The sequence below is a fragment of the Zingiber officinale genome, chromosome 6A (genome assembly GCF_018446385.1).
Source record: "Zingiber officinale cultivar Zhangliang chromosome 6A, Zo_v1.1, whole genome shotgun sequence".
NCBI classification, from domain to species: Eukaryota; Viridiplantae; Streptophyta; class Magnoliopsida; order Zingiberales; family Zingiberaceae; genus Zingiber; species Zingiber officinale.
Window position 1 is genome coordinate 148,636,793 of NC_055997.1, and position 11,543 is coordinate 148,648,335.

Sequence of the window (11,543 nt, forward strand, 5' to 3'; positions counted from 1 at the left end):
TATCTGAAAGAGAGGTAAATCATGAATTACTTCATCAGCAACAACAACATATGCAAGTAGGAGTTGAGACAATCAGTGGGATATTTCGCACCTATTGAGAATTGATCCAAGCCTATTTATTTGATTTATTTTACAAAGATCATATCCTACACGGTTGACCTCACAATCATCTATAAAAAAAATAATTTAGAAAATCTAATCAGTCATATTTCTACCGACTTTACTAAAAATTAACTCTCTCACAGCTCATTTTCAAATTATACGAAGGGAGAGAATCACATGGTATAAGTTTATAATCGACTGTCTAAGTAATTAGAGGGTATGAGATTTTTTTTTTTTAAGAAATTAACCTTTTATCCCATTATAATAAAATTATTATTTTTTAGTCAACTGAATATTTTTTGGAAATTATATTTATTTGATTTATTATAGTAGAGTATAAGTATACTTTAACTAGAACGTGAGAGGGACGATTCCAACAGGCTAGTGTAAGTATATTTTTTTTATCTCTTCAGATGGATCTAGTGGTTAGCATATGAGATGTTGCTATAATGAGGTTTGGAGTTTGAATCTCGACAAAGCCGAGGTAAATACTTCTCTTATGTGTTAGTCACTATTCCAAAAACTAATAGTCGTCCATGATTTATCTCTTCTATATTGATCTTGAGACGGATTGGCACAAAGTAAGTGAGAGGGACGAGTCCGCATATATTTATTTGATTCATTGTAAAATTGGTTGATGGCTCTTAATTGTCCTCCTAATTCATTTAAATATATGAATCCAAAATTAAAATTCCACCAATGTCGCTTGGAATTCGAAGGAAGTTGAGGAAGAGTGAAGCTGACATAAATGTATATAATAATTAATAATCCAGCGAATCCAAAGAGCCACATTTAATTACTCTCTGCCCCCAATAAATTCCCTTAATCAAGGAAAACTAACAAATAAAGTTACGCTAATAACATTAAACCCCTAAATTTATTTGTTTGGTCAATTTATTAATTCTAAAGTAGACAAGATTGAAAATTGATGGATTTATAGGAGTAGAATGAAAATAATAAAAGTCTAAGTTATAAATAATAAAAGAGGTATATATGTGGATAAGGAAAGATTTCTCGGATAATTATTACACAGGTTATGTACTTTTCATTATCCAACTACCTTTAACATTATATACTATTTTATGATTATAGAAGTTATGAGAGGTGACATATAAATTAAAAGGGGTCCTCTTCATTAACAAGGAAGGTTTTTTCGTCAACATCTCAAGCTTACTCTCGCATGCACTGTTCTTCATTTGTCCGGCTGGAACTCATACTACTTGAGTGTCGGAGGGTTTTCGTCAGGAACTCTCTCCTAATTTTTGGACGTTGACATTTTGTTTGCTCATCTAAGTGTGCGCAGGATCGAAGGGAAGTCTCTTATCCGAGCAAAAGGTCTTCTTCAATCAACAATCAAGCCACTGTGGTGAGCATGCCATTTCTCTAGTTTTGATCAATGATTAAAGGGGTAGAATCGAACGAGACATGTTAGTTATTCGCATCAAGAATTCTACAACTCCTGAAGAAGAGGAAGAAGTCCGGAGCTAGAACAATTTCACTCTGATGAAGAAGAGGAAGTCATTCGCAGGGGCGGATTTAGGTGAGGATTGGAGGGGGCTGAAGCCCTCGCCAAGATTTGACAGAGAAAGAGCCAAAGTGGAGCCTGTGGCGTGAGAAGTTTGGCGTCTGACAGCCACAGGACAGATATGGAAGTGGAAGAAGGTTTTCATCTATTTTTAAATTTTTTTTATAAATAAAATATATAAGCCTCACTTTGCAGCCCAAGCCCAATAAGTATCTATATCTTTTTTTGCCCTTCGTTGCAATTGTGTTGCTCTCCCTCTAGCAACTCCGCCTCAACAGTCAACGCTTTGTTTCGCCATCCACCATTAGTCATCTGTTGCCCGTTGTCCACCGCCCACCAGTCCGACGCCCGTCGGTCCATTGTCCGCTGTCTGCAGCAGCCGCCCACTAGGTCCGCCGCCTCCCTCTCTGTTTTTTTCTCTACTTTTATTTTTTTTCTTGTGTTGATTCCATTGCCTGCTGGTCCGTCGCCCACCAGTCCGCCGCCAAACAGTATGCCGCCCGCCGGTCCGTAGAATAGTAGCCGCCCACTAGGTCCGTCGCCTCCCTCTCTGGTTTTTTCTCTACTTTTATTTTTTCTTGTGTTGATTCTGCATTTCCACTGTCTGTCGGTCCCCCGCCGACTAGTCTACTGCTTGTCGGTTCGCTGCCCACCGACTGCAACAGCCGCCCACTAGGTCCGCCACCTCCCTCTTTGTTTTTTTTCTCTACTTTTGCTTTTTTTTCTTGTATTGATTCCGCTGTCTACCGGCTCACTACCCACCAGTCAACCATGGACCAGTTTGCCACCCGTCGGTCTGCCGCCCACCGACTGCAGCAGCCACCCACTAGGTCCGCTGCCTCCCTCTCTTGTTTTTTTTTATACTTTTGTTTTTTTCTTGTGTTGATTCATTGATGGGATTATGTGTGACTTTATTCTCTTAATCTCTTGTGTTTTAAATTGTTTTATTGACTACTCACTATCAAGTATGAAAATCAATATTATTTAATGGCATAGTGCTATTCGAGGTAAACAGTAAACTCATTGGGTTATTTTCTTGCTTGTTTTGCAGAGTTATTGACTTATTGGGAAGCCCCCGGCCACTAGGCTACCACCGGTCAAGTCATTCACATAATTCAAGGTTAATTTTTTTACCATTCTTATTTCTTTTTTTACTTTTTTATATAAATTTAAATTAGAGGTTTAGGGTTTAAATTAATTGTGAATATTAATTTTATTACATAATGTACATGACTTTATTTTTAATTATTTATTTAGGTAGATTATGTAAAGGTTTTTTAAACCTAAAAGTTTTCATGAAGGTTCTTCCAATAATCCTAAAATTAGTGAAGCTATGGAAATTCAATCTCATGTTGATTTAAATGATATTGTTAGTGTTTTGGGATTACGAAAATTAATTGAAGAGTTTGATATTTCTATTCGAGATCAAGTCCAAAGAAAGTACTTGACTAGGGGGCCCCACCAACCAATTGGGCATATGTATCCAAAAAGATCTTTTGGTAGGGGTGAGTATTCGGTTAATTCGGTCCATAAATTAACTGAATTAACCAAAAATCGATTTAGTGTTGGCTAACCGAATCAAATCAAAGTTTTACTAAAATTGAATTAACCGAATTAATTATTTTAGTTAACACCGAATTAAATAAATTTGTTTAAAGAAACAATAAAAAAAAGTATACAAAATTAATATCAAATTAACCGAATTAACCGAATGCTCACCCCTATCTTTTGGTAATCAAGAAAAGAGTTTCCAAGATAGTTGGTATAAAATATATACATGGCTAGAATATAGTATATCAAAAGATACGGTATTTTGCTTATGGTATTATCTTTTTAAACCATCAAATAAAGGAGGTCAATATTGTCACGCCCCATGACCTAGGCACGTGACACCGGCGTTGCTCGTGAATATAAATACTCGAAAACAAATAAGCCTCATAAAGTGCATACTAAACCAGTAGTAATATAATGAAAGACTCAATCCAAAAGTAAAAGCGTACAAATAAAGATAACATGAACTAAAAGGATGAATCACTTGGACACGGCTTCATTACCCGCCCCAAAACATCTCTCGCTCCTCCTTCTCGACTTGTTCCTCATCTTTATCTAGGGATGGGAGTAAGGGGGGTTGAATGCTTGGGAAAACACTCAGTAAGTGGGATCGATCGAACATAGCACGACAGAATACAAAACATAGTAAGACATTCGGAATTCATGACGAAATCATATTAAATGAAACATGACGGAAACATAACTTAATCGAAAACATAACTTTTAGAAAGACATTCAAAATTTATGATAGAAACATAACTTAATAAAAAACATAGCACTATTAATCATCTTGTTTTCCATGGTATTACTGGTCAGTCCCCTATATGTAATTCCTCTAAGGGGTGAGGCTGTATATTGATTATTATTACCAACTGCATCAGAGCCATAACTTGTCATATCTTATCATATTTTCAAAAATTTCCTTTACTGATCAGTCCCCTATATACAATTCTTCTAAGGGGTGAGGTCATATATCGATTATTATTACCCACCGTATCAGGGCCATAACTTGTCATATCTTATCGTATTTTCAGAAATTCCCTTTACCATATCTAACTTGAGTGATAACAATGCATCTTGGAATAAAAAGAAATTAATTTGCAATATAAATTGATGAAATGTAATTTATTCTGCAGCTATACTCGAAATGAAAAGTCCATTTACCTGTGATCCTGTCCGAACGTTGAATCAACGGACGCTAGGCACGTGACGCTCTCCGCACGGATGACGTAGATCTCCGGCCGGTCGTACAGGGCTCTGACGAACCTGCAAAGAAGTCAGGCCGGGAAGGGGTTCCCGGCGACGACCCTCCGACGCTCAAGTCAGGCAAGTGGACAACAAAGCAGTGGCTTCGAATATGCAAGAATGTGTACCTTCGACGAAGGGTGAGGACCCTTTATATAGAGTTGTGAAGAGGCTCGGGCACATATACCGAAGTGCATACGCGTCCTCTATCCATACCTCGGTATGGGCTTGTCAGAAGAGCTTACCTGACACCATACTGCTACAGTCCGAGCACATCTATGATGGGACAGCGGGATCCTCTGTTGTAAGATCTTGCGTATGACCTGGTCGTTGAACATACCCGCTGTCAGGAGATGTTCCCCCGATGTTTCCTTTGTCCTTTTGTCTCTTCTGTTCCCGCGCCAAGCGGCCAGCCGCTCGGCAGGCATAGGTCCGACCGGGCGTAGGTATCGGTCCGACCGGGTGCTCGGCTGAGAGTGTTCCACAGTAACGATGCTTAATGCTTCGGCCGAGCGGGCTATCCGCTCGGCCAGGTGACCCTTTTCACTATGAGCGTCGGAAACCCGTCCATGGTCGGGTTGTCTTCTGTCCGGCCCGGAAAGCTCCTGGCATGCTTCCGTTCAGCCCGGCATGCTTCCGTTCGGCAGGGCATCCTTCCGTTCGGCCCGGCATCCTTCCGTTCGGCCCGGCATCCTTCCGTACAGCCCGACATCCTTCCATTCGGCAGGGCATCCTTCTGTTCGGCCCTGCACCCTTCCGTTCAGCTTGGCATGCTTCCGTTCAGCCCGGCATGCTTCCGTTCGGCAGGGCATCCTTTCGTTCGGCCCGGCATCCTCCGTTCGGCAGGGCATCCTTCCGTTCGGCGCGAACTTGGGGTTGACCTCCACGTGTCTTTGACCCTCCGCCCATGAGGGTCCCCCGTCCTTACCACCGGATCACATGCCTCCCCTTCAAGTCTAGTCGAAGGAGGCTCATAGTCCGACTGACTGGACGTCCGTAGTGCCGAGCGGCGCATCCAAGAAACCATCCTCCGCTTCTCCTCGCTAATCGCCTCTCATCCCACCTCTCTTGCGTTTTGCAAGGGATTTCTCACGAAGTATTTTGTATAGCTAGTCCGCTCGGCTGGATATATCTCGTTTCGCAAATGGGATTTTCGTCAGATGTTTAAGGGGTACTCTTGGTAACCCACCCGCTTGCACACTTGGTCCGCCGGACTCGCTTAGTTGAATACATGCATGGCTTTAACTGGAATTACCGCTAAACAACATTACTTCCGGCCGGAGGGTTTATAGTCGCTGGTCCGACTCTCGATATTTAACGTCGGAGCTCGACGGTCTTCCGCTCGGAGGGTTTATAGACGTCGGCTCGTCTCTCGATTTTTAACGTCGGAGCTCGACGATATTCCGCTCGGAGGGTTTATAGACGTCGGCTCGTCTCTCGATTTTTAACGTCGGAGCTCGACGGTCTTCCGCTCGGAAGGTTTATAGACGCCGGCTCGTCTCTCGATTTTTAACGTCGGAGCTCGACGGTCTTCCGCTCGGAGGGTTTATAGACGCCGGCTCGTCTCTCGATCTTTAATGTCGGAGCTCGACGGTCTTCTGCTCGGAGGGTTTATAGACGCTGGCTCGTCTCTCGATTTTTAACGTCGGAGCTCGCTGGGGGTTTATAGCCGCCGGCTCGTCTCTCGATTTTTAACGTCAGAGCTCTACGGTCTTCCGCTGGAGGGTTTATAGACGCCGGCTCGTCTCTCGATTTGTAACGTCGGAGCTCGACGGTCTTCCGCTCGGAGGGTTTATAGACCCCGGCTCGTCTCTCGATTTTTAACGTCGGAGCTCGACGGTCTTCCGCTAGGAGGGTTTATAGACGTCGGCTCGTCTCTCGATTTTTAACGTCGAAGCTCGACGGTCTTCCGCTCGGAGGGTTTATAGACGCCGGCTCGTCTCTCGATTTTTAACGTCGGAGCTCGACGGTCTTCCGCTCGGCGGGTTTATAGACGCCGGCTCGTCTCTCTATTTTTAACGTCGGAGCTCGACGATCTTCCGCTCGGCGGGTTTATAGACGCCGGCTCTGTTAGAGTGTATACTAAAAGCCTAGCTTTTGGTATAAACATTTATCTAGAAATAAGAATCACATTGGTCAAATGTCTACATTTATGATAAATGTAGTTGCTCAATTAATTTATATTGTAGATAACATGGTGTGTGGTGTCACATACAGAAGATCATGTTATCAGTTCCTTATAAATTATAAACAGTAGCTCACGACCAAGATGGAAAGGAACAAACCATTGGAAGGTCGTAGTGTAATTAGGTATTAGTTTATCTTTACTATATAATTACACTAGTACACTTAGAGTGTATTGAGTAGGACCATTAGAGGTCGTTTCTTTTATACTGACTTTATAAAGGGACAAATACCTCAGTTATTATGGAAGTGTGTGCTCTTAATCCTAATATAATAACAAGCACATATATTTGATATTTATTTATTTAATTTATCAATGGGTGAGATTTAGTTCGATGAATCAATAAGCCCGATAAGTTGGGAAATGATATCACTTATAGTGTGTGTTGTTGATTATAGAAGGAAACTGTGTCCTAGTAATCTAGGTTGAGAATGTCCCCAAGAGGAGCTCATAAGGATTGTCATGTTAAACCCTGCAGGTGGACTTAGTCCAACATGACGATGAAGTTGAGTGGTACTACTCTTGGAGCTAGATATTAATTAAGTGAGTTGTCAGTAACTTACTTAATTAGTGGACATTTGTTATCTTAAACACAGGGAGACTAACACACTCATAATAAGAAGGAGCCCAAAATGTAATTTGAGATTGGTGCGGTAGTTCAATAATAGTTCTTTAGTGAAATGAATTATTATTGATGAAATTAAGTTGTGTGTTCGGGGCGAACACGGGATGCTTAATTTCATCGGGAGACCAAAACCAATTCCTCCTCTCGGTCCCTATCGTAGCCTCTAGTATATAGAGATTTATACCCACCGCATACTCACCTTCTTACCCATCCAATGGGGCCGGTCAAGCTAGCTTGGAACCCAAGCTAGGGTCGGCCAAGACCAAGTGGATGAGCCATGTAGGTGGCCGGCCAAAGCTTGGGTCCCAAGCTTAGGTGGCCGGCCACTAGAATATTAAAAAGGATTTTTATTAAAATTATTTCTTATGTGGATATCATGATTTTAAAAGAGAGTTTAAAAAATTAAAAATTTTCTTTTATAACTTTCTACAAAAGATTAAGAGAAGAGATTAATCTCTTTCCTTATTTGTAGTTTAAAAGGATGGTTTTAATTTTTTGGTAAAAACTTTCCTTATTTGTAAATCATCTACATGTTTAAAAGAGAGTTTAAAATTTGAAATCTTTCCTTATTTGTTGATTAAAGGAGGATTTTAAATTTTAAGAAAACTTTTCTTTTTAATCATGTTCATGATTTAAAAGAGAGTTTAAAATTAAATATTCTCTTTTATAAGTTTCTATAAAAGATTAAGAAAAGATTTGATATCTTTCCTTATTTGTAGATTAAAAGAGATTTTAATTTTTAGAGATAACTTTCTTTTTATCCACATGTTTAAAAGAAAGATTTTAATTTATTAAATTTCCTTTTTATAAACCAATCATGAAGGGATTAAATTATTGGAGAAATTTATAAATTTCTGAAAACAAATTAGGAAGTTTTAATTCTTGTTTTAATTAAAACTTTCCTTGATTTGGGGCTTGAGGTGGCTGGCCAAATAAATTGAAAAAGGAAATTATTTTTAATTAAATAATTTTTCCTTTTCAATGGAAAAAGAATTAAGGAAATTTTTATTAAATTTTCCTTATTTGCCAAGACCAAGGATTATAAAAGAGGGGGTAGAGAAGGCTTCATGGTTGATGATCTCTATTCTTTTTCTTCCTCTCCTCTTTGGTTTTGGTGGCTGGCCCTATTACTCTTCTCTCCTCTTGTTGGCCGAAACTTATCTCTTGGTGGAGCTTTTGTTTGTGGTCGGATCAAGGAAGGAGAAGAAGGAGAGAAAGCAAGCCTCGTTTCTAGTATCCCTTGGAGCATGGTGGTGGTGGCCGAACCTCTTCATCCTAGAAGAAGTTTTGATGGCCGAAACTTACAAGGAAGAAGAAGGTGCTTGGTGGTTCTCATCTCGGAAGATCGTTGCCCACACAACGTCCGAGGTTAGAAGAGGAATACGGTAGAAGATCAAGAGGTCTTTCTAAAAGGTATAACTAGTAATTTTTGTTTCCGCATCATACTAGTTATTTTTGGAAATAATACTAAATACAAGAGGCATACGATTCTAGAGTTTCGAATTTGTTTTCGATATAGTGTTCTTTTGTTTTCTTTCCCTTGTGATTTGATTGTTCTTTTCGGTTAACCTAAAGTTATTTTAGGAAATTAAATATTATCTTTCCATAAAAGGTTTTGTCTAGTCGATGGTGGTTGCTCCCATATCCAAGAAGGCCATGTGTCTCGCCACGTCAGTACTGGGAACCAATTATGGAAATTAATATTTAATGGAATTAATAACTTAAGGTGATTTGGGTCGAACGTGTTAAGTTCCGCAGGAGACCCAAGTCAAAACCTAAAAGAACGAATAGATTAAGTTTTGGATCAAACGTGTTAAGTTCCGCAGGCGATCCAAAATTTAATTTAAAAGAACACATGGTAGCTAAGAAAAGGTTCAGACCTTTGTACAAATTTTTTGTACAGTGGAACCTCTAGGTTTTCCGAGTAGCAACCAACAGGCTCGTCTCTCGATTTTTAACGTCAAGTTTAACACTGATGATATACGCCCTACCGAGCGACGAGGGGTCTTCGTCTTCGATGACTTGGCTTGGATAATTTTTACGCCCGGCCGAACGGCACGGGATCTTCGCCATTGAGTCGGTGGCTCGGGTCTTATACATCATGGAGATAGGCCGCTCGGCGGATAATGCCAATTGCATTTTTTAACATTTTGCTTCCTGCATTTCAAATATACAGCCAAACGGAAAATATACAGCATACATTACATTGGCGCACCTTTCACCCTGCCCCGGAAAGGCTGGAGATAATTTGCGCTTCATGGTTGATCCAAGTCCTAATCCATCTTCATCCGCTCGGCGGTGCTCCCCCTTTAATGTCGGTTGGATCTTTGTCTCGGGGGAGGCGTCTGCTCGGGAAGCCTTGCCTGTTGCGACTTCATGAGACATTCGGAATAGGGCCTGATGAAATGCAACCGTGGCAGGCGGTGCCTCCGCTCGGCCACCTGATGCTGACGTTGTTTGTTGCTTCAGCCGCTCGGCTTGCGCATTCTCTCTCTGTTGCTCCACGAGCTTAGTTGCTCTTGCCTTGATTAGAGTGTCGAGCTCCTTCGTGGAGAGCATCACCGTGTGCGATCGTCCAGCTTCGTCCATTGCTTCCGATCAGATGTAGGAGCGTTCCCACAGACGGCGCCAAATTGATCCTGTCCGAACGCTGAATCAACGGACGCTGGGCACGTGGCGCTCTCCGCACGGATGACGTAGATCTCCGGCCGGTCGTATAGGGCTCCGGCGAATCTGCAAAGAAGTCAAGCCGGGAAGGGGTTCCCGGCCACGACCTTCCGACGCTCAAGTCAGGCAAGTGGACAACAAAGTAGTGGCTTCGAATATGCAAGAATGTGTACCTCCGACGAAGGGTGAGGACCCTTTATATAGAGCTGTGAAGAGGCTCGGGCACATATACCGAGTTGCATACGTGTCCTCTGTCCATACCTCGGTATGGGCTTGTCAGAAGAGCTTATCTGACACCATACTGCTATAGTCCGAGCACATCTATGATGGGACAGCGGGATCCTCTGTTGTAAGATCTTGCGTATGGCCTGGTCGTTGAACATACCCGCTGTCAGGAGATGTTCCCCCGATGTTTCCTTTGTCCTTTTGTATCTTCTGTTCCCGCGCCGAGCGGCCAGCTGCTCGGCAGGCATAGGTCCGACCGGGCGTAGGTATCGGTCCGACCGGGTGGTCGGCTGAGAGTGTTCCACAGCAACGATGCTTTATGCTTCGGCCGAGCGGGCTATCCGCTCGGCCAGGTGACCCTTTTCACTATGAGCGTCGGAAACCCGCCCATGGTCAGGTTGTCTTCTGTCCGGCCCGGGAAGCTCCTGGCATGCTTCCGTTCAGCCCGGCATGCTTCCGTTCGGCAGGGCATCCTTCCGTTCAGCTCGGCATCCTTCCATTCGGCCCGGCATCCTTCCGTTCAGCCCGGCATCCTTCCGTTCGGCCCTGCATCCTTCCGTTCAGCTCGGCATGCTTCCGTTCAGCCCGGCATGCTTCCGTTCGGCAGGGCATCCTTCCGTTCGGCCCGGCATCCTTCCCTTCAGCACGGCATCCTTCTGTTCAGCCCGGCATCCTTCCGTTCGGCCCGGCATCCTCTGTTCGGCAGGGCATCCTTCCGTTCGGCGCGAACTTGGGGTTGACCTCCACGTGTCTTTGATCCTCCGCCCATGAGGGTCCCCCATCCTTACCACCGGATCAACCTGGTCAGAAACTTCTTCGATTTTGGACAGAAATTTTATGAGATTTAAACTTGCACTTGTTGATTGAAACTTAGGAAGAAACTTGTATGAAATATGGAAGAGGTTTGGATGAATTTCTAGAGCACTTGGACAAGAAGTTTTTCAAAGAAGTCAAGTGTGCATTTGGAAGATAATGCCTTGGCTATTTATAGGTCAACCATGGCTAGATGAAGGGGTGGCCAAGGCATATGAAGAGATGACTAGATGGAGGATCATTCATTAAAAGGCTAGGTGAAAGGTCATGGCTAGATGAAGGGTCATTCATTAAAAAGGCTAGGTAAATGGTCATGATTAGATGAAGGGTCATGGTTAGATGAAGGGGTGGCCAAGACATATGAAGAGATGGTTAGATGGAGGGTCATTTGTTAAAAGGCTAGGTGAAGGGTCACCATATCATTACAACTTAGCACATGAAATATAGACATAGCTAGAACAAGTCCAAATTACATAAAAGGTTTGTCACATGACTCATTATGTTATCATGATAAAATTAAAAGAAACATAGGCATAAATTTTTAGCATATGACTCACTAAGTCATTTTGTTAGAAAGCAAGAAAAATATAGATATAACTAGAATA